Here is a 6,217-nt window from a genome sequence, read left to right on the forward strand (position 1 = left end):
ATTCCTATTAATCCTCGTCCCTGCCCCCATCCCACCAAAACAATCCCCATCCCCAGCCCCGTTGGGTCGGGGAAGTCAGGTCCCCGTCGGGGATGGGGAAATTGTCATCCCTAAAAGTGTGTTCTAATAAATGACCCTAATAGAAACACATAAGAGTATACAATTGTTTTATATTTTCAACTTTTTAAATAATTGATAATTATTCATATTTTATATATTACTTTTAATAAATGTTTTATAATACAAAAATAATAATAATTAATTTCAGTTAGGTTTATTTATCAAACTGATGAAACCAACCAACCCAATTAACTCGACTCGAGTTGGTCGATTATCCAGTATTTTAAGTTGGCTTTGGTTAAAAAATTTCTCAATTCAACCAAGTTGGATCAGTTCCGCTTTAGCTATTTGTAAATCGACCAAAATCGAACGACCTAACCATGGAGGAAGATTTGACCCGACCCCTTGGCCACGCGACACGTGGAAGCAACCGAGAGTGACCTAGCAGAAGAGCCAGCTCGGCACGGCAGCAGGCCCACAAACCCGAGCTCCGAACTAAAGAGTCCCAAGCTCCCCAAGGAGGAACCCGAGCTCTCCCTTCGAGGTCCTAAGCCTTGCAGGGAGCACAAAAGGCAAAAGACCCAAACTGCCCACCCAGGGGTAGTTCAGGCCATACTTCTATCCGAACTCAAGACTTCGCCTCACACACCACTTCGGCTCCAAGCCGCCTGGCTGAACAACCGTACCTAACGCCCAGGAGACCGTACACGGAGACGGCACACCTGACTGATTAGGGGACTAACACATGATAGCCGCCATCCAACGGCCACCTGCCACCGTCAGCCTAGACGGACAGAGGCAGCCCTGGCGACTAGCAGTGGAGGCTATGACACCCGAACTGACAACTGGCAGTGGAGGCTATGACACCCGAGCTGACGGTTGGCAGAAGAAATGACATTCGAACTGACAGAAGAAGTGACGCGATCTGGCATAAGTAATTATGCCCGAACTGGTAGAGGAAGTGACTTGATCTGGTAGAGGTAATGATGCCCGAACTGGCAAAGGCATGGAAGTGAGTGTACAGGGTGATTATAAAGGGCCCCCATCTCACAAAGAATAGGGTATGTGATTCTTGCATTTTCTGGTCTTAGAATTCCTCATTTCCCTTGCCTTCTGAAGAACACTAACTTGAGTTTCGGAGTGTCCCAACCGGGTTCCTCCCAAAAAATCTCCATTTTCTTCCCTGTTTCAGGCACCTCTAATCTCGTCAAAAGCGAGGTAACCGGCATCTAAGACAGACCGGATCGCGCATCATCATTTGGCGTCGTCTGTGGGAAAGACTTCAAAAAGCCTCCCCTAACCTTTAACTCTCTCTCTCTCTCTCTCTCAAAGAAACCTTAGCTTCCATGGCTTATCCTAGCAACAACAGGCACAACACTGACTTGAATGTTGTAGGGAAACACCCCCAGCCCGCCATTGTGTGCATAGGACAGTTCACCGTTCCCCTATCGACGGACGGAATCCCCAACCTCAACGCACCAAACATGGTGGCAGCTATGAATGTTCCCCTTCCTCTCCCTGTCGAGACAACCTTTGTCAAACCAACTGTTGTCCCCCTGGCGACTAGCCAAAACCAATTTGATAACTTGATGCAGTGCATGCGAGCAATGCAAGCCCAAATGCAGTAGTTCCAACAACATCAACTTCATCAGCAGCAAATGTTGCACCACATATCTCAGAGTCACTACTAGCAGCAGTTCCCCCAACTACCTTTGATCCAGCCGCAGCTCCCACCTCGGCACCCTACTACCAGACCGGTCAAACCCTCCCCTCAGAGCGGGCGTCCTCACCAGGGGAATGTTCCCATCTCCAACGCCTCTCCCGGAGCCAGGCCTCATCCCCGAGCAGAAGGGAAATTACTCCCGCCTCGCAGCTCGCCGGCGGGTCGGGAACCCCCTTGCCAACAAAGTCAGGACCTCGGCACTCCAAATTCGAGCTCCCACTCGCAGAGAACCAGTTCGGTGTCCTGGCCGTGAACTACCAACAGTCCGGGCCCATTGAGCTCGGCAATACCGAGGCCAGCAGCGTCAATACCAGACCCTCTAAGCAGCAGCGAAGACGCCGGCGAGGTCGCCGAACCACCACCTGCGTCTTGCCCGAGCTCCGAGGTACAGGAGAGACAAGCTCAAACGAGGTAAAAGCTGCCCCTATTCTCTCAGTCCCTTCCCCCCTCTCATCAGAACTCCTTGCAATCCCCATGCCCAGAGATTTCAAACTCTCCTCTCTAGACAAGTATGATGGGTCCTTCGACCCCAACGACCATGTCGATGCCTTCCAGTCCCAAATGCACCTGGCAAGGGCCAGTGAATCCTACATGTGCGTGGCCTTCACTACCACCTTCAGGGGGTGGCCCGCACCTGGTACAGGAACCTGGCCCTCGGGTCAATAAGGAGCTGGACCCAGTTCGCGCAGGTCTTCACCGCGCACTTTGTTACCAACAAACGGTGCCCCCAAACCGAGGAGAGCATCTTCGGAGTAGTTCAGAGAGAAGGAGAGTCCATCCGGGGCTACATCAAGCGGTTTCAATGACGCATGCTTGCAGATACCGCGTCTATACCCCGTGGTGCAGCTCGCGGCAGCCAAAAGAGGAGTGACACACAAGGAGTTCAAGTGGCACGTGGTAGTTAACCAGCCCGCGACCGTGGCTGAATTCCTCAAGTTCGCGAACAAATTCATGAGAACAGAGGAGGAAATCAACCAAAGGACTGAAAGTGGGATCGAGAAAAGGAAGAGGGAAGGCGAGCCCTCCAACCCAGATAGAAGAAGGAAAAACCCAGTTTGGGAGACGAAGCCAAGCCAGCCGTTCCGAGCTCCCTTAGCAGCTCGGGCGGACTACACACCCTTAAACGCGAAGTGAGCCAATATCTTAATGACGATCAAAGACACCCCGTATGTGAAGTGGCCACCTCGTCTGAAGGGAAACCCAAACGAGAGGAATAAAAACTTGTATTGCAGTTTCCATAGGGATCACGGTCATAGCACCGAACATTGTAATAATCTCCGCGACGAGATAGAGGAACTTATTCGTCGCAGATATCTACGAAATTTTGTACAGCACAATAATAATAATAATAATAGCAATAAGCCAATCGGCAGGGAGAGCACAACAAAGACGCTCCCGAGTCCAGTAGCTGGCCGGCGGAACCACAGAAGCAGCCCCCGCAGGAAAGACCAATTCGGGGTACAATCCACGTGATCGTTGGAGGATCGATCGTGGCAAGGTGCACCTCAGCAGCAGCTCGCGCGTCAACCCGGGAAGCCGCCAGAGAAGAACGAAATCCCCCGAAGCGGCCTAGGACGGAAGACCCTATATTCTTCACCGAAGACGATGCGCGCAGGGTCCACTACCCCCACGACGACGCACTTGTCATAAAGATGAGGATCAACGACTTCGAAGTCCGACGGGTACTCATTGACTCCGGCAGTTCGTCAGACATCCTCTTTAAAGCGGCCTTTGACAAGCTCCAGTTCCGAGAGAGTGACTTGAAGCCCGCGAACACCCCGCTGGTCGACTTCAACGGAGAAGAGGTCAGGCCCATGGGAAAGGTCACAGTACCTGTGGAAATTGACACGTGGCCTAGCACGGTAAGACTCAGTCATGACTTCTTGGTGGTCGCGACCCCCTCCCCCTACAATGCCATAGTAGGTTGGCCGATCACCCACGCTTTAAAAGCTGTGGTGTCCACTTACTATTTGGCCATGAAGTTCCCAACGGACTTCGGCATCGGGGTAGTGCGGGGCGACCAACTCGAGTCCCGCAAATGCTACATTGCCGCCCTCAAGGGAAAAGCCAAGATAACCAGCGACCTCGAACTGGAGCAACCTACGGAACAGAAGGAGGAGCGAGCTGCACCAATAGAGGAAATTGTTCCCATTTCTGTTTCGGCAGAGGACCCCACCATACTATTTCAGGTCGGAGCATCCCTTGAAGAACCCCTGCGATTCGAACTGGTACGCTTCTTACTCAGTAACTTAGATGTTTTCGCTTGGTCCGCGGCAGAAATGCCCAGCATAGACCCTGTGCTCATAACTCACAAGCTCAATACTGACCCTGTAGGTTTATTTATCAAACTGATGAAACCAACCAACCGAATTAACTCGACTTGAGTTGGTCGATTTTCCAGTATTTTAGGTTGGCTTTGGTTCAAAAATTTCTCAATTCAACCAAGTTGGATCAGTTCCACTTTAGCTATTTGTAAACCGACCAAAATCGAACGACCTAACCATGGATATATATTAATATTTTATATTTTAAATATAATTTTTAATATAAAAAAGTGGGAATTTTCCCTTATTTCTTAGTCTAAAATGTTTGATATCATAAATCTAATTTTTAAATTTATTATTTAATAATCGCACTATAATTTTTAAAATTAAATTAAATTTTTAAGTTTAAATCTTTTGAATAGACTGACCAAACCAATACAACTTGAGTGGGTCAGTTTTCGCAAAAGGTTAATCGGTTTCAGCTAACCAACTCCCTAACCTGACTAGGTCAATTTGGTTGACTAAATAGCCTACAACCACACTAAACCAACTCATCAACACTCATAATTTCAGCTAAATTAATAGTCTTATCTCTAATAAATAACAATAGTTTAATCTCCAATAATTATTGAAAAATTATAGCAAAAATACATAATTATTGAAAATATATATAATGAAAACTACAATAGTTACAAAAATTACAAAAATACAATATGTACTAAAAATATATTAACTTAGTCAATAAATAGTATAATCTCTACTAAATATTAATCAATAACTTATAACATAAACACAATAAATACAATAAGTACAATAAATTAAATTTAAAAATTTCAACAATAGTAATTTAATCTCCAATAATTATTGAAAAATTTTCTATTAAATAACTAAACAAAATATATTTATACATACTTATTGAAAATACATTTATCACAAAAGACAATAAATATTAATTTTAGTCTATATAATTATATAATAAATATAGATTAAGAGTTTAAAATTATTATTAATAAATATTATTTTTTTGAAAGTTATTTTTTCGAACTATTACTTGATATAAGTGAAATTAATTATTTACAAATATTATGTAAAAATATTAAATTATTATTAATTTCAATATTATGTTATAATTATTTTTATACTTTTTATATTTTTTTAAATTTATTTATTTTAACTATTTAAAATCTAGTTATGTTAAATAATTTTTTTATTTAATTATTTAAACACTTAAATAATATGTAAAATATTTAAGTTTTAAAATATTAATTGTTTATTGAATTTAATTATCCATAAAATCATAATTTATACTATGATTACATAATTTCATTATTAAATTTGTAATATATTAAATTATTATTAATTTAACTATTATGTTATAATTACTTTTCTACTTTGAAGAAATTTTTTAAATTTGTTACATAATTTCGTTATTTTAACTATTTAAAATCTAGTTATGATAAATATTTATTTATTTAAATATTTAAATAATCTATAAAATATTTATTTTTTTTTGTTATTTGAATTTTATTTATTTAAAGCTATTACATATTATTAATTATTTAAAAACATTTACATTGATAATTTAGAAAACATAATTTAAATTGTTATTACATAATTTCGTGATATATTTTGTGATAATATAAAATTATTTTTTGTGTTTTTAATAAATATTTTAAAATTATTTTATAATTTTGTTAGAATATTTAAATAATACTTAATTTTTTAATCCAAAATTTCTTTAGATAGATATAGATAAAAAGTAGGGGAGAGGATAAATAGGAATTAGAGATAATTTAGGAGAAAAACTTTTTACTAAATCAAAGATAATTTTGGAGATAAATAGGAATTAGAGATAATTTAGAAGATAAATAGGAATTAGAGATAATTTTGAAGAAAGTGAGAGAGGTAGTTCCGAAGTAATGCTAGAAGCTGAGCAAGGTTTAGCTGAACATGATGGCTGTTCAACGGGCTGGTGTTGAAACTCATTATTAATTCTACAGCCTATTGAACAGCCATCACGTTCAGCTAATTCCAATTTGTTAAAAGCTGTATTTAATACGCCACACACACAGGTGCTCAACCACCGCGGCTGAATCAAACCAATCAATTTATATCACTTCCAATACAAAACCAAACGGACTAATATTTGAGGCATGATAAGTAGGGCTGC

This window comes from Nelumbo nucifera, chromosome 6 (genome assembly GCF_055504915.1).
Source record: "Nelumbo nucifera cultivar China Antique chromosome 6, China Antique-T2T, whole genome shotgun sequence".
NCBI classification, from domain to species: Eukaryota; Viridiplantae; Streptophyta; class Magnoliopsida; order Proteales; family Nelumbonaceae; genus Nelumbo; species Nelumbo nucifera.